This window comes from Phaenicophaeus curvirostris, chromosome 1 (assembly GCF_032191515.1).
Source record: "Phaenicophaeus curvirostris isolate KB17595 chromosome 1, BPBGC_Pcur_1.0, whole genome shotgun sequence".
In the NCBI taxonomy this organism is placed as follows: domain Eukaryota; kingdom Metazoa; phylum Chordata; class Aves; order Cuculiformes; family Cuculidae; genus Phaenicophaeus; species Phaenicophaeus curvirostris.
Window position 1 is genome coordinate 59,705,802 of NC_091392.1, and position 21,446 is coordinate 59,727,247.

The 21,446-nt window shown below is 44.0% G+C and overlaps 1 protein-coding gene across 6 annotated transcripts in view; it reads right to left on the reverse strand.

The window, feature by feature from the left end:
* The window catches only part of HIPK2 (homeodomain interacting protein kinase 2), a 146,799-nt gene that overhangs the window by 78,133 nt on the left and 47,220 nt on the right, over positions 1 to 21,446 (reverse strand). The window lies entirely within an intron of this gene.

Consider the following 21,446-nt stretch of genomic DNA (forward strand, 5'->3'; position numbering starts at 1 on the left):
GGGGTGAGCATGCGGTGCAGGGAGACAGTAGAGGGTTTGGTTCTCAGTGCTTGAAAACAAGGACATTTGAGGGAAAGATCAGAACAGGAATGACCCAATGCCTCCCTCCTGCTCCATGGCTTCACCTGGGTGCCCACCACAAAAGGTTCCTGACACAGTGGCCATCACCCTCCACCTGGTTCTTCCCAATTTCTTCCCCTATAGGGTGCTGAGGATTTCAAGGGGCTGAAAGACTCCAGGTGGTTATGCACAGAGAAAGGATGTCCATCTAGGCAGCTCTCCACAGGGGCTTGCAGGAATACCAACCACCCCATACCCCTTTTTGGGGGGGTTGGGGGGATGCCCCAGGGGCTGATCGAAGCAAGAGGTATAGCAAGAGCACTGGCCCCAGAGACGAAAGTACAGGCTGGGCCTGTAAAAATTAGAAAAGTGTAAAAAAAACCCCCAATAATGTAGCATAGACTTCCTTGGCAGCTCCTTGACAGAATTTGGGGAAAATCTGGAAGCAGATTTTCCAAGAGCTGTCACTGCAGTGAACCTGAACCACAAATAACTCCACAGCTGTTGCACTGGAAATGTGAGGATTTAAATCAAGACAGAAGCAGTTCCTCTGACTTCACTACCATGCAGAGCCACAGAGGTATTCTTCTCCCACTCAAGCTGCTCCTGCAGGTTTTCTCATGGGAAAGAATAACCTAAAAAGTTACCTGCCAACCTCCAAGATAAATTTTTTTCTCTTTTTTTAAAGAATGTTTTCAGTCTGTCTTAAATCAAGCTTGTTTTCAAACTCTTTCTTGCAAGAACACTGAGGTCTAGAAATGTCTCCCCTATATTTTTTTAAGTTAAATATCAGATTCTTCCAGGTAGGTAGTTATGTGGGAGTGGGGGGAAAGCATTATAAAACTCAATGAAAATGTAAGGAACTAACCATACTGAGTGCATCCACTCCACTGTTTCATTTGGGTCCTTTCAAGGACCCCTTGGATGCTCCCACTTGTTCTGTGCTCCCATTACAGAGTGATCTCACAGAGCATGAACAGGCATTCACCCTCTGAGCAAGATCTAATCCAAAACAGCCACTCCCTAAAATGCTCCAAACGTGGCTGTCAGGTCCTTGGTACCAAACGATTTACTCCACCACCCAGCTCCCACCAGGCCACACTGCTTGCTAGGGCACACACAGCCACTATCTCCTGGGCTGCTGCACAGGCGGCTTGTTCTCCACTGTCACCCACCGAGAATCACGTTATAGTTCACATCTCTGTGTCCATGCTTGGAGCAGCGCAAGTTTCACTGCACATCCCTTCACAGGAGAGGACAAAAGCATGGGCCTGGTGCATCAAACAACCCCTTGTTAAGCCCATTAAAGTGATAAGAAAATTAATCGAAAGGGTTAATATACATCTGTAACAGGCTATGCTGGTTATGACATTTACTTTCCTTGCCACAAGCGAGTTATCCGGTCTCTTCTCTAGAGTAAAGATAAATGTCAGCAGAGATCAACAATCATGTATTATAAATATACAATGCATAATTTTTTTCTCCTGCTGTTTTGAAGCACTGAAACTGCTTTAGATGACAGGCATGAAATATTTAGAAACCGTTGGAATAGGATGTTCTGAATCCTCCTAAACTTTTAATAACTTGCAAATCATGCTGTCACTCACAGGTCAGCACCAGGAAGGTGCCTGTGCCAAGCAGCAACAGACAAAAACCAGCTCTACTTTTACTGCACCAAGCAGGTGCCATTTCCCGCAAAGCAGACATTGTAGCTTTTGGGTGTCACTTCTATACCCAGACAGTAGGGTATTAAATGTAAAAGAAAATTCACACAATAATTATCTGACTTAAGTAAAATCTTAGAGAGAGCTCTCAGTTCAAATGATGCGAACTTCTCACTGTCCAGAGAAGCACACACAGCCCGCACAGGCAGGATCTGCTTTACAGTAGGCACACATGTGCTAGATAGCTGTTGTTTACTAGGTCATGTTGATTTTGCTTTCAGCTATGTTTTCTTAGGCACCCACATCTCTTCATGTAGGAGTGCCTTAGAAATTACAAAATATTACTCCCACTCAATATGCACTTGTGTATGCATACATTGGGTTTGTGTGTGCATAGCTATAGAGATGCCCACAGTAAACAAACATTTGCATCCACAAGCTTTCAGAAAAACAAAGGCATTTTTCCATCCCCTCACAGGAAAGTACTGCATCCGAAGCAAGGAAGAGCTACAGCCTCATTGCTGTTATTCATCCCCCTCATCCCAGCAGCACTGTGATATCCCAACTCCTCCTTTTCTCACTTCCAAATGGACTATGCTCATCATAGCCCTGTTGTCCACCTCTCTCCTGGGGCAGATGGAGGAACCAAATGGGGGTCCTGCTCTGCTGAAAGCCTTCCCCTGCAACGCAACTCACTTGCAACTCAGCATTTCCCCACAGAGGGGCCTCCAAATGCACGGATAATTTCACTCTTCTCCTTCCCTGCCTCTGAAACATCCTTTCTGCTAGCTGTGGAAAAGCCCAGTTTCTTGGAAAGCAGCAGATTCTTGCTTAAGACAGGAATTCCTGTCAAGGAAGCTGATCCTGATCAAGCCCTTCCCTTCTGCCCCAACCTCCACCCCAGTTTAGGAAATTCACCTTCCTGGAAATGCCTTGGCTATAAATACAGCCCTAAGAACAGCTTGTGACATTTTTACCTTTACTACATAAACTTTCCACTTGCTGAAATCATCCCATTAAAAGCCACCACAGAATATAAGCCGGGAAAAGCAGCTCTTTGCCAGAGAAGCGGCATGGGTGGCAGCAGGCAATCTGCATGCAGATCATAAGCACACACCTCAGCATGGAGCTACTTTTCATGTAGATGTAGAAGACCATAATATAAACTATCCTAAGCATCATCCTCTTCCTCCCCACCCCTTGTCCTCCATACCCTTCCCTCTCTGCATCCCCCCCTCGCTGTCACCCCAGGTTTGTTTCATTTTATAAGCAATGGCTTACAGAAGCCACTCTGCGGAAGTTATTAACTCTGCTTTGGTATGGGGAAAATCTCATTAACGTCAGCAAAAGGAGGAAGAGTTCTGAAAAGCTCCCAGCTAATTTGCTTTCTTTTAATTTTCTTGCAATTACAGTAAGCAGTGTAGCGCTCTCCCAATAAATGAGTCTTTAGCATTGTGGCAGCGGTCTTCTCCGTGAATCAATTCTTACTCAAAATTTTAACCCTTCACTAGATTGCCAGAGAGAAGAAATGACTGTGCAGAGCACCTTCCCAGAACAAATGGATTTCAGACATTTCCAGTAATTTATCCACACGGTGGAAAATCCCTGGTTTGGCTATGCTTTATTTTTTTGCTGTTCTAAAATTTTGCTTTGCAGTCATCACAGTGGTACCGAGACAGTGCTTCCCACACCCTTTACTTGGTACAAATTCAGTTTCTCTTACAGTAAACACAGTTCCTAAAGGCTACAATCCAGTTCTCTCCTCAAAAAAGGTTCAGTGTAAATCACGCTGGCTGATTTTTAAAACTCAGCGTGTGATGGATTTTCCCTTACCACCTTGAAAATTTGAAGACCAACAATTCTATTTTGGATTGCAGCTTATTATTTTTATTCCACTGTGAAAAAATAAAATAAAAAAGAAGGAAGAATGTTTATGCATAAAGCCTGGAGGGTAGTAAGGGGATAGTAGTAAAGGGACAGAGTTTTGATTTGCTTTGGGGTTTCTTTTTAGAAAAAAAAAAGCAAAGTAAAATTGGACTGATCTTTCAACAACCAAAAATGACTAGCACCAAAATATAACAGTGGCAGGTTTTCAATTAGAATAGGAAAAGAGTTGCGATTTTTATACTAAACATTTAGAGAAGTGGAATTGTGGAGGGAAACCATGTTCTGATTAGCCCTAAGTTATAACACTTATTCACATCAAAACAAGTCAGGGAAGTCCAGATACCATGTTATTTGATGGCTTTTTCAGTCAATACTTGATTATTGTTGTTATTATTTCTCAGCTGTGGATTCAGTGAAGAATATTAGCTTTCCATTTTAATTAAGTTTCTAATCGTCAAGGCCCAACCCAAATCTTCACAGTATCAACCCTAACACCTAAAAAAAAAAAAAATTCCAACCCTAAAATAAAGAAGGTTTTGTTGTTATTTTTCTTCCCTGCAGTCTGACCAACGTTTTTTACCCATTCCCATGGCAGCATGCAGGGGAAGCAGGGACAACAGGAGCCCCTGGGAGGGAACTTCTGTTTGGACGTTTGAAGTCTCTGCCCAGGTCCCACAGAACACTGCAAAGGTCCAGCCCTCCCAGTAGAGCACACTGCTGACAGCAAAGTGAAGAGCTGGATCAAAGTGGCATGAGAAGTTTCCTGCCTTCAAGGTTCACAGAGGCTTCTCCACAAAAAAACTGACCTACCCATGCTGGGGACTTCATAAAGCAAAACAAAAAAGCCTGTCCTGGCACATGCTACATAACATTGATTTTTTCACAGAGCTCTAATTACCAGAACATACCAAAAAAACAACCCCAAAAATATTGTATTAATTAAAAATTATATTCCATGTGGAAATAAAGTGGTTAATGAACTGGTATTTGACTGGACCCTTTGCTGAACACATTTCAGCCAAAGGAAGCTGCCTGCACTGATTTGCAAGTTGCAGAAAACCCTACTGCTGCCAACATTTGAAAACAATTAACTAGGACCTTTGTTGTCTGTAGCAAGAAAAGAAGCCAATAAAAACACATTTTTAGCTTCTTCTAAAAGATATTTGATGATCATAAACTTCTTGCATGGCTAAAACTGTGTCTGCACAATGAAAAAGGGTACCTACCAGTACACATACATGTACCAAGCCCTGTGCTGAGAAATGATTCCTGCATCATTTATAGCTACTCTACATACTTCATAATGTACGCATGGATAAGCTATCCTGAATGCAGGATACTGAAACTGTCTCATTTGTCCAAGCCAGTCACTATCACATGATTAAATGATGGACATAAAGAAATCCTTACTCAAACCACAGACAGCAGGAGAACGTTAGTTTTTTTGCTTGTTGTAAATGCTGTGGGCATGTTTCTAAGTGAAATCCAGGGACAATGGGGATTTACAGCACTGAGGAATCAAGAAATCTTGAGTGGGTCAGGAAAAGCAAACTTGGAGGATTTCACTGGAAAGTCATACACCAAATCCCAGGATTGGCACCCCAGCAGAAGCTGCTGTCAGGAACCAAATGCCAACTCATGTTTTCCTCTTGGCTATGGAGACATAAAACCACCGTAAACAGAACTCTTCCTTTCCACTCATCAGTACTCCATCCTCAGAGCTGACAGGATTTCAAAAGGAACTCCACTTAGCAATGAAAATACAGGGCACTGAATAAGCACATCTTCGGCTGGTACAGCCACTGAAGAAAAGATTCCTTCTTGCCATCCCTTCCCTCTCAGGACCTAAAGCTCCTCAGCCAGCAGAAACATTAGAAAATCCCTTCCATTGCATGGCCAGGAATTTCTGCTCACTTAAAACACTGTACTTGCTGTGCTTCTAACAAAGCACTGCTCAAAACAAGCATTCGCACGTGCATGTATGTGAAACAACTGAATGGCTCTGTAGGTTTATAAAAGGTTCTGAGGGCTTTCACATACAACTAAAGTCACCATATCAGTGGTATCTGAAACTAGCTGCAGCTGAAAGACTGCAGGTGTCCTATATAGTAGAGTTGGTAGTACTGCCAAATATACAAGCTGCTTGGGGTACACAGCATACAGAAGTCAAAACTTGAGAAAGAACGAATTTTCATCTTACTTGTCATGTACACTGTTTGTCCCTCCAACTTAAGCTTAAGGTGGTAGCTGGTAGGCTCTTCAAGCTTTTTGTGGATCACGATACAGGCTTCACAGCTAATTTTTAACTGAAAATATCCTTCATATTACCATTTCATACAGTCATGCAAAACATCCACCACAGCTTTCTGAACTGGTGCTTACGGATGACACTGATGTCTCCAAGAGAACGTTCTGGAAGTGCCCATTCCTCTCCTACCACACAATAAAATCCTGTTAAAACTGTAGGTGATCCCAGAACAATTTAAAAAAAACAAACAAACCCAAACAAAAGAGAGCAACACCACCCACCTGTAATCTGCCCTTCCCTTCATCTCCCAAGACCATGACCTATCCTTCCAGTCAAATTTCCTATGACAGCTCAACATTAGTAAAGTTATTGCCCCATGAAAGATACACACGGATACTTAAATTCCCCATCACATTTGTTTGAATACAAATGCTTAGATTGAATGAAGCAAACATATCCTTACTGCTATAGTCCTCTCTGAAACTCGCTTCTGAGAGCAACAGTCTCTGACCAGTGGGAGTGCCCTCCAAGATGGGGCAAACCCAATTGTAAAGTTATATTGTACTAAAGCACAGTTCAGATTAAACCTCATTTTACTACTGTGATCTTCAAAACTCACTACTAACACACTGGTCTGGTTTTAGCACATTTTTACAGCCTCATGCTGACCACCTTAAAATCCTTAGTAACCTGATGAAAAGTGCTCCTTAGGCCCTACTTTCTAAACAGAACCAAGCTGCTTATCAGCCCTGATGAAAATGACAGAAAAATAAAGAGTGAACCTCCTTGTATGAGTTACAGGCTTTGCCCCTGCCTCGCTGAGGCAACAAACCCTGCTGGCTCATTCCCGTTCACACAGCACTGCACATGCTCAATAACACCATTGATTTTGTTTGCGCAGGCAGAGAGAATCCAATTTTTAAAAGCCACATTGATTCTCACCCATTACAAACAGAGCAAGCTGAAGTATTTGCTAAATGGATACAGAAAGACTGAGGTCAGGGTGGGAATAATGTCATTACCCCAAGCTCATTCTGAAGGTTAGAGAATTACAAAAACAGATGATAAAATAGTAACTGTTTGACTTTATGTTATTTGTCGCACTTTCTAAATTACATAAATAGCAATTCAACAACAAGGGAGTGCCCAGGCGCAGAGACAAGGGATACGCAACGGAAGGCATCCAAGAACATGTAGCTGTGATTAGTTGCATTTGGAGCATGAAGACACGCATGCAGTGAGAGAGGACCCAGACACAGGAACTGAGAGAGGAGCACTGCAAGTATCTGCGAGGCCCCTGTCTTCTTTTCAGCTCTTTGTTTAACACATTAAACAAACAGAGCAATCGCACAGGCCACCGAGGACCTTCATTCTGCAACTGCGGCCCCAGCTGCACTGCACACAAAAACTATTATTCTCTAATGGCTACACCTTTTGGACAACGATTCAGTGTTGTTTTCTTCCTTCTGTGTAGTGCCACTTAGTCTTTCGCTTCATTTTATGTTTATTTGCACACTCTTGAAATCTTCATGTAGTGACTAAAAATTCATGAGGAAGCCTTAAGTAGGATCCCCCACTCCCCCTCCTTTCCCTAACCCTAGTGAGCAGCTAAGTAGGTACTGGGCCTATAATGGTGCTGCTGAAGCAATGAGAGGGTGGGAGAGGCTGCAGGGTGGGGAGGTGGATGGTGGTGCAGTCTTGGGGGGGGCTCCTCACCCCAGATCTGCGAGCATGAGCTACAGACAATGCTGACATAGGGCAGCACAGCTCACTGGTGCCCAGTAAACGTATCCCAGAACACAAGACACCCCATGCTGAATATGATGGCTGTGCTTCAGCTCAGTATCATGCACCACCTGACCGCCAGCCGCCTGCCCACACATTGCGGAGCAGTCACTCATCTCTTCAACTTCAGTCCAATGATGTGAACAGGCAAGTGATTGCTAGCATTAGCGAGGCTTTCATAATTGGTCTCAGCTGGTTAGTTGTAACATCCGTTGTTGTTGAGCAACTACCTACTAACGCTGTCAGACATCTCTTAGTTGCATAAGGAGGGTTAGTATCATTATTAATTATGGGCTGCCACTGGCCTGTGTCACACTCTGCAGATAAGAAAGCCTTTAAGCTCCTGGTCAGGCACAGCCTCATTGGAAAATCTTGTGTCAGCTTCAAGGAAAGCAAGCTCAGACTGTAGCCACAGCAGCCTCCTGATCTTTCTACCACGCTACAGTTCCTGCAGCAGCTCCGTTCCCTCTCACCTCTGACTGCTACCAATGCCAGCTAGCTTCCAGCCCTCCTGTCACTGCACTGGCCAGTGTGCAGAAACCCTGGCTCACCAGAGAGGCACATGTGTGTGCACATGGCTATGTACAACGAGAGCACAGCAGAAGTTTCAAAGCATCATGAAGAAATGTACTCCAGTGTCTGGCCATGTCACCGATGAAAGCCATGACAGCAGCAAATATAATGCTGTGGAACAACTTCAAGCATAACCTAAAAGCTAAGTAAGGCAATGCAGTATCAATCAAACCCACTGTTCCTGGTGTAGAAGGGAAACATGCAAAAATATGGATCTCCCAGAAGGTAGAAGCATGGGGGAAATACAACAGAAGTTCCTGTTTGGAAAGGTACTCGAACATACCAATGGCTCTGAAAGCATAACTCAAAGTTTGCAACTACCTCCACTTTCCCAGCCCTCACTCACCATGCAATTTCATCTGAGCAATACAGAAAGTCAGGGGTATTTTCTGCAGAAAACCAAGCAGCATCCCCTTCTTTCTGCCCTGCCACTGGGCTGCTGTGACAGCCCCCTTAGAAAAGTAATGATGATAGTTATATTCTGCACATAGGATTCTCACATGCCACTTAAAGTGCCATTTTGCGAGCAGTAATCAGATCGTGTAGCCTCAGGCTACGATAAAAGCTGCAAGTGTGTCTAGGAGCTAGATCTCCAGAGTTGCTCAAAAGTGCAGACCTTGAACTGAAAATGATATTATGAAACAACACCTAAGACAACAGTGCAGAACTCAGATAAGCGGTCCATTTGGCTTTATCAGCTGACTAGAACAATTCTGTCCTTTGCCATCCTCATCTTTCATCTGAAACCCCTCATGCTCTGGGTTTCTTCCTGCCTTTTCGCTCTCCAGCTTCTACTTTGGCTGCCTTTCAGGGTTGAAAACAGCATCAAGGTGCTAGGAAAATGCCCCAATAGCTTACAAGTCGGAGAGCTGCTGCTGCGCATCTCAAGCTGCCTGGGAGAAGTGGTTGGCAATTCTTCACCTCTTTCCGATGAAGGTTTGGGCTTGTTCAAAGTCCACATAACAGGACACTCCCCACCAAAGTAGGAGGGATGCAATAGTGGCTTGACACACGGCTGCCAAATGATGCGGGTTGATCTTTTTTCTAAGATGTAAGCTATTTCCCCGTGCATGCCTTCAGTAACTATACAGAAAGAGCAAATATACAGCAACACTTCATACCCGTTACCACCACTTAGTGTAGCAATTCAACACATGCTTTAATGTTATCCATGTCTCTGGAAGGCAAGAGGGCCATTCACCTAAGTTTAAGCTTAGCTTCTTTTTGCTAGATCACAGGAACAAATGCTGGAAGGTAATTCTCTAAATCTAACATAAATGTTTAAAGTTTATTCCCAAAGGATTCATGTAGACATAAACACACAGTTTCAAAACAAGCAACACTTTGGGGGCTTTTTATTACCTTTTAAAGTAGCCAGGCACATAGATATTTTCTTTCTTTCCTATCTGCTTTCTTCCAACTGCACAGTTCAAAAACTTCATACAGATCAGAGGCAAAGTTCAGACTAGCACTGACAATTTCATTAAAAAAATAAAAAAATGAGAGAATTGTGTTTTCTTATGTTCTCTCCTCTTTTACTGCTGTTTTCAAAATGAAGAACAGACCCTATCAAAGTGCTAAGGGCTGAAAACATAACTCTAAATGATACAGGAAACCCAACTCTTTGTGCCAATCCAATTTTATCATCTCTTTGTGGCCATTACGAAGCTGAGAAGAAGAGCTAAACAATAGAGGGAAAAGAATAATTTCAACATAATCTTTTTGCTGAAAGTAACATTGGTGACAATAACAAGAATCCATTCAAAAGACAGAATGTTATCTTCCAACCCAGTTAACATGCCTTTCTTTCTGTTGCTTATTATATATCTTAAATATCAAGCTATAATTTGACCTCACTTACAAAAGAATATATTTGGAGCCACCAGACCTCTGCTGTTCACTTATCAGCATTGCTAAGTAGAACCTAACCCATGCTACCCTTCCCTTCCCTGGTCCCTCACTTACCTGCCAAGAGAAGATAGGCTATCAACTGAGCCTGGAGAAAAGCGTTTCCAGAAATGGCATTATGGCTATGTTCTGCTTTTGCTCATGCAACCCTCCAGTCCACTAATTTAAGAGGCTAACAATGGTGGGAGCTGTATTTTTGATAACTGTGAGGATGAGATTGCTTAGGTAAGTTTTTGGGTTTGATACAGGCCTTCACCATTATTTCCTTTTTCCTCCCGAAATCAACTGGCAGTATTAACATTTCAGCATAGTCATCAGCAAATTCAGCTAGCCTCAGCTGAACCTGTTTACCTTTTAGATTTTATCTGTCCCTCTTAATGTTGTTGTGAGTTTCGAAGAAGTATGAGATTTTCCCCTTGGATGAGTACTCTCTGTTTGCAGTCTCCCACTGGCAAATAAAATGCTCTTAGACAATATAAATCGAAACTTTTTTTAAGCCATGAGATACTCCTTCTATCCCACCATCCAGGACTATTTTTCGAGTGCACAGCTCTGCATGGAAGCAACTAGTTGAAACACTAATTCTTACCATGGTGGATCTGAAAAACACCATCAGCTTTCCTTTTGTATGCCAGCTGCCACATCAACGTGTATGTGTGCTAGCCCTCACTGTCACGTGTATCTCTGCTACCCTTTTGTTTAAGAGCCTCAGCCACAAAAATCCTTTTGCATTAGGTGCTGTAAACACATCCCTGTTTCAGAGAACACAGCATCCAAGGAGAACATTATAAGGTAAATAGCAACAGAGACCTATAGCTAAGGTGGACAGGACAGGGAGAAAAGATGGTGCTGCTCTGCAGTATTACCAGAAGTGACCTAATTGTACGATCTGCAGTTAAAACACAACTCGTTACAGTACTGTTCCTCCTGTTGCTAACTGAAACATCACTAACTTTTCTTTGTATGCCTCTACATAAGCACAAGCATCAGCTGCTGGAACAGGCAATTCTCTTTCTCTATAGGTTTCACCTTCTGAACTTCCTGGGCTCTAGAGCTGCACACCTGAGTTACCTGAAAACCGTCCCAAGCCTTCTGCAAAGGCAGAAGTTCAGTGATGACACCTCAAAACTTCTGGCATGTCTCACCAGGCCCCAGGGTACTATGCTCACACTTGAGAGCTTCTGCTTCAAAGCAGCTAGGAATGGTAGTGGTTTTAACAAGAAAGTGTTAACCCGGCTCTTGAAATCTTAAGGTTTTTTTAGTCAGAGTCACTTCTCTTAGTTTCAGGCTAAACCCTGCACACCTACTCTGCCTCTATCCCTGCAGGACAGCTTTTAGAGACAGACAGTAGGTTTGGTAGCTGGTAGACGCCTGCTATTCCCTGGCTAATGCAAGCCAGTAGAAGGTGGGGACAGAACCTGAAGGTACCCCAAGACACTGATCTCATGCAGTCAGAGCAAAATAAAGACAAAATCTGTCAGCACAAAATAACTTATATCTGTACGAGTAAAACAACAGCTGCGATCACTTTTGTCCTTCAAGAAAGGGAAAACAGAGGTCAAGCTGCCACTTACGGACTCCCAGTTTACTTTCCAGCCTATTGCAGGAAAAGCACGCAGTCCTGTTTCAAACCTGAGTATCTCTGATTTTGAAGTCTCTAAACAGCGAGAGGGGTGAAATCTCATCTTCTTTCCTCCCACATCTTTCCTTATATGGCAAATAGTGACTTCCAGGTAACCACACGTAAGAGGATTTCTCCTGTGCCCTTCCCCTCTCCAGGTTCCTAGAGCCACTTCCCTTCTATTTATTCCTCTTAGAAGCAAAAATTTCTCACATTACATACACACAGGCCTCTTTTCTGTCTTTTCCTTTTTAACCTTGTAAAGCACCACAGAAAAACCATTCTATGACCTGGTCTAAAAGGCAAAGGACATTTCCTTGACCTTCCTCCTTAAACATGCAACAGCTGTGGCTCTAACTCAGCTTAAGTCACGCCACAAGATTAGTGTTTTTCAAGCAAGATAACCACTCTCAGCTGCTCGAGAGTTGCTCCTTTTCCCGAGAGTGACCTGGAGAAGGAGGTGGCTACTGAGCCCCCACCTGAGAATTAAATGCCTTTACATTAGCTTAGGCTAATTTGAAGCATCAGTGCAGCAAGTGGCTTGAGAAGTTAAAATGAAAATATCAGGGACTGAAATCACAGCATCTGGGGGTCTGAAGCTGGGAATGTATAACCCCATACTAATTGTAGCATCTTTAAGTAATTTCTCTCTTTTGGTAATGACTTGTTCATTTATAAACCAATGTCAGTCACTTTTCTAACCTCACTGCCAATAAGCACTAGAGCAGAAACACCTTCCAACCAGAAAATGCTGTTCAGTGTAATACAGCTTTTCAGTCCCGCTGTGCTGGGGTCTAAAACTTGTGAACCTAATGAATGCACAGACATATGCACACAGTAAGCTTCATCCATGTTACACTTAAATCTCCTGCCTGCAGTGAGCAAACATTCAGGGTAAGGCAAAAACCTGACAGGATTTAAAGATGTGGTACTTGAGCAAAGCATCCCTGAAATCCTGTACAAACTGTGTTGCTAATGCTGCCTTTTCACATTCAGAAGCGCGGACGACGAATCTCACTACTTGTAATTCTTTTTATTTTCACACTTGGAGCACCAACTCACACCAAAAGCCCTTCACTTTGTTCTGCTTCTCAGCAGCCACCACTGCATTTAGCCAGCTATTGTCCTGACCCAAAAAAATATTGGAATAAGCAGAGAGGGACACAGAAAAATCACACTCCAGTGTGTGACTGCAGTGCCTTCTCCTTCACTCCTCACCTATTACTGGAGTAATGTCCGTCGGTCACCAACCTGCTGTTCTTATGAGCTGAAAAAAAAAGGCACCCTTTCCCCTGCTCTGTTTTCCTTTGCACTTGGCAAGGAAACTACTTGAGTGGGAGAAGAGAAAGGAGAACAAACACAAAACCACAGAAGTAAGCAACTAGGAGCAGAGACCAAACTTCACATCTCTCAGATACATGCAAAGAGTGGACTCTGATTGTAGTGAGTTCTCAATCTAGCCCCGCTAATTGTACCATCACTCACAAGTATCGCTGCAGAAGCAACTGCTTGTCACATTACTGAGCTGGGTGTTCTGCCAGACTGTGCTCTGAGCACAGGTATCTTTACCAAAAGACAGTGTGTCTTTTATGTACTACAGAGATGCAGTCTCAAGCTCTACAGCCAATAGCTGCGATAGGCGGGTTTTGATTTCTCTTAGGTAAATAGCTCCTTTTAAGTAAAACAAGCTAGCCATTTGTACCTGTTTCAGACCTGCACTGGTACAGTAAATACAAGAGCGACCTTGATTTTCACATCATGTCACCAGCCTGCAGCCTTAAAGGGACTTACTGTGCTTATAAAGCTTGAGAGAAAAAAATAAGACAGGAGGAAATCCTGTGATAGGCTTGTTTTGGTGATCATGTAAGAGAGATGACAGCAAGACAAAAACAAAGCACCCAAAAAACCCCTAAACACAAGAATACCTGCAACCTGCACGTAGGGAGACTGGGACTTAGTAGCCTTTCACTGCTCCTCCCAGTGTTACTGAAATGACTCTGGCAGGAAGAACAGATAATGTAGGGTTTAGTTTAGGATTTGGTGCTGGGTTTAAAAGAAAAAAGGTTCATGGATGTTTATGTCAGAAGTTCCCAGAAGACTTCAGGTAGCAGTACGCTACTGGTACGCGGACTGGTAATGGAGTGTATTTGCATGCTGCCTCCTCTCTGCGAGCCCTCTTGAAAGCATGTGGGAATTCCAGCTCAGCCACACTGGAAGGGTATTTATTTCCAATCAGAAAGTTGCTTTAGGGGAGGTCATTCTCAGGCCTGGGAGTGCATGGCACTCAGTGGTGTGAATGCCCACAGAGGGAAGGTGTGCTTAAATGAGAAAGTTAAAGGAGGGAGAGTGTAGGGAAAGGAGGAAAAGGAATGCTATTCTCCAGAATCATGTCGCTCTGGAGCTGACATGGAGGAGGGCAAGGTGACTTGTCCCAGCACAGGCAAGACACCTGTGTGGGAGCTGGTGGTTGATCACTGAGCTCTGTTGCTGCAGCTCTGCTCTTGCTCCCGCTCCCTGCCTGCACAGCACAGCCCTGTCGGGGAATAGGGGCTGGACACACCAAGGAGGGGGCTGCCTTTCCCTCTGTGGCAATCACTGATGAGTTTAAAAGCTGTGGAAGCCTTGAGAAAATGCTCTTCTTTTTAGAAGCAATTTTGCATTTACATTCTTTTCCCTGTGTTTTGTTTGCTCTTTTGCACAACTGCTATTTTCCTCAGAGGGATCTTTGTGTAGTTGTTTACCTGCTCCCAGTGCGCATCCCCTCACCTGAGGCCATCATCCTGCCACTTGCATTGATCACATCGTCAATCCTCTCCCCTTTCCACATCTAAAGGGAGACTGTAACTTCAGGAGGGGAAGAGAAACTGCTGGAAGTTAGGAACTCCTAAGAAACGGTTTTTCACCCAAGTATCTCTAAGAGCAATGAACAAAGGAAAAGCAACGTGGCAACAACAGGGTATTGTCAACAGGTAGCCCAAAGCCCAGATTTCAGGGTTCTCTTAGGGTCTCTGGTTGTCCCAACAGTTAATGTTGTGTATGGCAGCCAAAAATATGTTTTTAAAAATATTATCTAGGCTTAGTGGGACTTTGCCAACCAGTTCCCTGTGTTGTTTTACCTTGTTGGACTACGGTAGAGGCTTTGCAACTCCAGCTGACCGGTGAGGACCACAGCCCCTCACTTGTTGGGTAGCATCAGCTGACAGAACACAAGTGCTCCTGATCCTGGTACCCACTTCTAGCTGCCTTCCACATACTTGTCTCTGATCTACACTCCTAACGGATAAAGCCCTGCCTGTGGACACACAGGTTCCTGCCTTTCCAGCCACCAAGGAAAAAATGAGATCTGCAGAAGGGATAATTACTGTCAGTCTCTCACCTTTGCTGTACAGAACCTGTTTTGAAAAAGCGGAGAAGGGACAGAGGCACATAATTGGTTGTATTTTATACACTTGGTTAATAAATAAACAAAGCCCTCCTGTGATGGCTTTTCTGACTCTGCACAGGGATACAGGACTTATCTTGAAGCGAGACCAGCACCACACGCTGGAGCTGGGCAGGGATATGCTGCAGCATCACAAGGAAAGAGGCAAATGACTAACTTTGACAAGATAAAGGAAAGGCTGGCATGTCTGCTCACAGCAAAATAAAAAACCACCTAGGAAAATGGCAAGAAGCTCTCAGCAGAGAAAACCCTAGGGAGACTCTGGTCTGAGGGGATTGTTTAGGCTGAAGTACAGGCTTTTCTGTTTTAATTACACTCCAGGAAAGGAACTATTTTGGAATATACAGGGTGCATCTTCTGTTGGATGCACAACAGACATAATGCCGGTTTACCATCCCTGTTCTGGGGTGATTTATGCACAAAGGAACTCAGTGAAGAACTACCCTTGCTTGAGTTTTGTGAAAACAAAAACCAACCTGGCTTGACTATCACAGAGATGGGACAAACTCAAAAGTTTTCAGCTGAATGTCTGTTCCCCTCCAAGATTCGGTGGTCTGAGTACAATGAGAGAAAGAGTCAATCAATCCTGGTGTTGGTTTTGCAAAAGAACTCTGCTGAATTTTGCTTCTGAATAAAAAACAACTCCAAACTTCAAATGTCCTTGAGAAAGAAATGAATAACAGCTTAAAACAGTACAGCTTGTTGTCTGCTTTCCTCCACAAAGTCTTCTGCGATGTATCACCTGCCTTGCAAGCCTGCAGTCCCACCAGGCATAATCATCACTAACTGAAACCAAACTCAGACTTCAGCAATGAACTTGGTGGTTTTGCTCCAGTCTCCAGAAAAAACATTCCTCCTCTGACCATCTAGTTATCCTGCTCTTTACCTTGGAGAGGCAGAGTCAGTAAAGCAGTGAATGTTGCAGGTAAGATTGAAACAGACTGGCAGAGCAATGAGGCTCCCACAGCTACAGTCAAGTCTGAGATGAAGATGTTTTTGCAAATCCAGAATGGCAGAAGATTTTGAAAAGTAAGTGCACTAACACTGTTATACAGGGATGTAACAGATGCCAATTCACTGAGTAAACTAATAAGCACAGCCTAACCCTGCTGCCATTATCACTGCTTCAATCAAAGGGCAGTTTTGGCCAGAATGACGTGCTGTGAATCACGTAATGGGTGAAAGGTCGTGATGCTGCTTAGGAATCTCCCTTGCTTTGGCTCCCAGTCAGCACGGCTAGAGGACTGATACCTCTCATGGCATAATGTCCACATGTGGCAAGTCAAAGATAAGAGATCCCCTTTGAGTTCCCTGCATCCTCAGGACCTGCACTCACCCAGCTTAGTATGTACAACCAGTTAACAAACTCACCCGCACACAGTCTCACTATTTATTCCATCCAGCATCCTGGGCAACAGACAACAGGCACATAGGCTTTTATGCCTGCATATTTTCTTGCAGTGTTTGAAATTAGACTGATAAACACCTCTTCCAACTGATACTCAGCTTCATTTGCCATTATCCAAACATTTCATCAAAAGCCACTGACCTACAAAGCAGACATCTCAGTCCACGGCCAGACACACCACATAGCAAAGCCTTTGGAAAACAAGGCACCGAAACTACATTTATCCCGTAATAGTGCAGAGGTGACAGCTTTTATATCTACAATATCTTGCAAATTCTAAAATACTTGATTCTTGTAAGGTGATTATCCTATTTATCAGTGAAATGCACTCATCCCTGGGGTTCAACACTGCATCTGTTTCAGCTGAGCAGCAAAGAGCCAAGAGAGCAAGAAAGCATGGTGGTAGTGTCCCCGAGGAGAAGCCCTCCTGCTCTGAGCATCCCAGCACTGCCACCCCACGCTAGGGAGCTGCTCTTGTTCCAGCAAGGGAGGACTGTAGCTCTACCTGCCACCCCAGCCACCCCTTCTCCCAGAGGCCAGTACCCCCTCTTCCACCTGAGTGCATGAATGTGGGCTCTAATGGAAGGGGCATCTGTTGCAGCCTGAGCCATTAATTTCTCAGGATATGGGTTTTTCCAGGAAACTCTTCATATATGGATTATCAACTCAGAAGGGATCTCTTTGGTCATTCATCCCTTTGGCTTCCTGCAAAAAGCAGACATCACAAATCCTAACTCAATGATCTCCCCTTCAAACCGCAGCATAAAAAAGAAAAAGTAAAATCCCATGAAGATAACCTGCGATGCACTGGCTTTTGCAGCTTTTTATCAGTTGCTCTGTGAACTGAGCTTCATTTCTAGCCTAAGCACGTCTGGCTACAACCGCCATCTGCAAAGTGCCACTCCTGCACTGCAAGCTGGGCAGAGTAGCCCTCCATCAGCAGCTTCGGTTCCTCACATCAGCCCCTCCAGACCATGGCCAAGTCCTCCAAGAAAGGTCACTGATCAGACCCAGGCTGACTCAGCTGGTGATAAGGGACAAGATGAAAGAGTACGGTGACTGGGGACAGGATGGGACCACTGCCCCTTACAAAGGGGAACACTCAAGCAGCCACTGGCCAGGTCCTACCCGTGCAGACTAAGGACACTACAAGAGAAACACTTTGCATCACAGTATTTGGCTGAAGTGTTGTTGGCAGAACAAAGGACGGTGGTCCTCTTCACAGCACTCCCTCTTTTAGATGACAACTCTGATCACAGAGCTGACAAAAACCTCTGATTTGGCTGGAGCAGCAGTACAAGGAGCAGTCAATGAAATCTGGATGGGACAGGAGAGCTCTTGAACAGCCCTCTAGCACCAGCAGGGAGGTCTGGAGCTGTGCAGCCACTGAGGCCAGGACCATGTGCCAGTGCACATGTGGTCATGTGGGTGAGAGGACCCTGCCCCTGCTTACCAGTCTGCTCTGATGTCATTCCCCTTTAGTAAAGGACTCGGGAACAGGAGCTTTAAGCTCTCACGAGAGCCATGACAGCCTTCGTCATTTTGGTACAGAGCCAGTGGCAGAGTCTGGGGTTTGCCTGTCCCCCACCCCTCTCACACTCTTCCCACCAGGCTCTGGGGATGGGATGGTGCTGCCCTCCCAGAGAGGGACCATCAGTGGAAAGGGGCAGCTCCCGCAAGGCACTCCTTAGCCTAGTGTGTCCTGCTTCCCTTGCACCACTCTACAGTCAGAAGCTGCAGAACCTTCTGGAGACCCTGACAGAAATAACCCTGGTGGGACAGAGCAGTCCTGATATTGGGGGGGCTCAGCAAGGGCGCCCGAGCTGCATCAGTAGCACAATACCAAGGTCTGTTCCTCTCACAAGAAACTGGGATGAGGGATCCAGTTCATCTTCAGGCTGTGTTAGGTGGCAGCAACAGCAAACTGCTCACATAAATTCTTCAAGCAGTCCTGTGACTGTCTTAGCTTATGCTGGGCTCTGCAGATATGGGCCAAGAAAGAGCACAGAGTTTATTTAAAGACACTTCTGTCTTTCACCTCTGGGAGAAGAAAACAAGCCCGTTGTTTATACAAAAAAGGAATGCCTTGTACTGCTTTGAGAATGAGAGGGGTCCCATACAACTTGAAAGCATTTGACCATCTCATTCTTAAGTAATGTTAAACAAAAAAAAAAAAAACAACAAAGAGAAAAAGCAAGTTGTTAATAAAATATGCATACGACCTGTGAATTTTCTCCCAAAAGGCCGGGATAAAAACCCTCCAGCTGAGAGCTGACCTCTACATTATATTCCCCAGCCCTCTGCCTCATCTTTCCTTAAATGCATGGGGCATGGGGCTTCTGTCACTTCTTTGGCACGCCTGCTTAGAGTCTGAGAGGTTTGACTCAGAGGAAGCTTTTCCTTCACATTCAGATTAATGTGCCATTTCTTGAAGTCATCCCCTTGTCTTTTATACTCTAGCAAGCAAAACAAGCGTAAATTAAATGGAAGACACATGAAATCTTTATAAAGCCCTGTGTTTCTCCTATTATGAAAATTCCTTCTCTTTGGAGTGGAATGTGTCTTTCCTCTGTGCTGTATTTTTCCCCATCAGAAAAGGAAGAATATAAATTTTCCTCATGACTTGAATTTAGCTTCATCAGCAGCCCCCTGCTGATGTAATTCAACCCAATGAGATTTTTCTTTTTCTTATTTTTTTTCCCGGTGAGCTGTTGCCCCTTTTCCCCTCCTCCCATCAATTCAGGCATGGGAAACAAGGGAGGAATTAGATAGTCAGAACTTATTACCTAACAAGCTGCAACTCCAGACCAGGCAGGAATAATATTTAAAATATAAAAAGCAAATTTTATCAAGCCTTTTTCTCCCCAGAGACTGCCGCAAAAATATTCCTTGTTTGTCACTGAGAATGAACCATATTCCTCTTTCATTTCTGCTTTCTGTCACACATTTCGTTTTGGCTGCCCCTTCTGTCTTTCAGCTAGGGACCTAGGCTAGTAACGCAGAATCACAGATAACTCAACAACAAAATGCCTGTATTATGTTGAGGATTTTTTCTAGTCTGCCAGTTAATTGCAACCCTAAACGCTTTTGCGTATTTACCACAGAAACATGTCTCTCCTGGAGGATGGGACTGTCATCAGGTAGAATATTTCATTTAATAAGCTTCTTCTGATGTATAAACTAGGGTTGGGGATTTTTTTTTTTCCTTCAGAGCAAAGGACAAGCAGATAAAAATCAGCTGCTTTGGTGCCACACTGTCAAAGTTCCTGTTCCTGTGAAAATTAACTCTTCCTGAGCTCAGGTGGGCTTTACCACTGTGCTGTTTATGAAGTGGGAAAAGGGTCTCTTATCAACTCATACCGGGTTTTTTGCCCCAAGTCCTCCCCATGTATAAGACAGATTTCTTTTATATTTACAAACAAAAATGTGGCCTGAATGTTTATAAATTCAGCTGTCATCTAAAGACAAATTCTCTTTTTTTCTCCCGTATTTTCCCCCACTCCTAGGTAGCAGTAGAATTGCTTTACTTGGTCCTTAGGTTGTTGAACCAAGCTGACTGGTATCAAAGAGAAGGTCTGAGGAAAACATCTACAGAGAGACTTTGTGTCGTGGACTCAAGACAAAGGGGGAGAATGACCTTCTAGGGGTTATGAAAAAAAGCTGTTTTGCTGAAACTGTAGAACAAACTGAAGAAGGATATAACTGGTTCATGTGTTTCACCTCAGGCACGCCTACACAGAGGTCACAGTTCCATTCTAGCACATAACATACCAGTAGTTAAAATCACCATGTGCGGGAATCAACTGTCCATAACAGGTCTTCAGTCCAACACCAAATTACTGAAGATAGTCACCCATGCCTACCAACAGCTTTCCACATGGAGAAAGATATTTCCAGCCTAGCCAGGCTGTCAGCTCACCTGGAGCAGAGCTGACAGGCACCAGCCAGAATACTCTCATTGACTCTAGCAAGCTCCCCAGCCTGTGTGAAAAATACTCCTTGATAAAGCATTGTTTGTATCCATACAGCTTCCCTATGGGCCAGTCTTATTCTTGTAAAGTCCCTGGTTTCACATATGAATAAAGACTGGAAGACACACACAAATTATGGATTGATGTTCAGGTTAAGGTCTTCCTGAAACGGAAAATCTACTTGCATTGACTTGGAAAGGAAATGTGTGTTCTCCGTCCCAGGGTGAATGAATTACTGACAAATTGTAACTGGTAAACTTTGTTTTTACATTTTATGGTTATCTACAAATTTACAATGGTTTTCAACGAAAATAAGTCCAAGAGGTTAGGATACTATTTTTTTTTTTTATCACCAACAAGTCATTCTAAGAGAGATCCCAGTTGTGAATTAAGGAATGCCTCTCATACATTTATAGGAATTCAGGAAAATTGTCATAGGGAAAATAGGAGGAGCGCTATGCTGGACCTTGTTATCACCAACAAGGGCGGGCTGGTGCAGAAAGTGAAGCTCAAGGGAAGCCATGGCTGCAGTGACCATGAAATGATTCTGCCCCTCTACTCTGCTCTCGTGAGACTTCACCTGGAGTACTGCATTCAGTTCTGGCATCCTCAACAGAGGAAAGACAGAGATGAGTTGGAATGAGTCCAGATAAGGGCCATGAAGATGACCAGATGGCTAGAACATCTCCCATACAAGGTCAGGCTGAGACAGTTGGGCTTGTTCAGTCTAGAGAAGAGAAGGCTCTGAGGAGACCTTACAACAGCCTTCCAGTACTTGAAGGGGGCTTACAAGAAAGCTGGGAAGGGGATCTTTATCAGGGAGTATATTAACAGAACAAGGGGTAATGGTTTTAAGCTGAAAGAGGGGAGATTTAATAT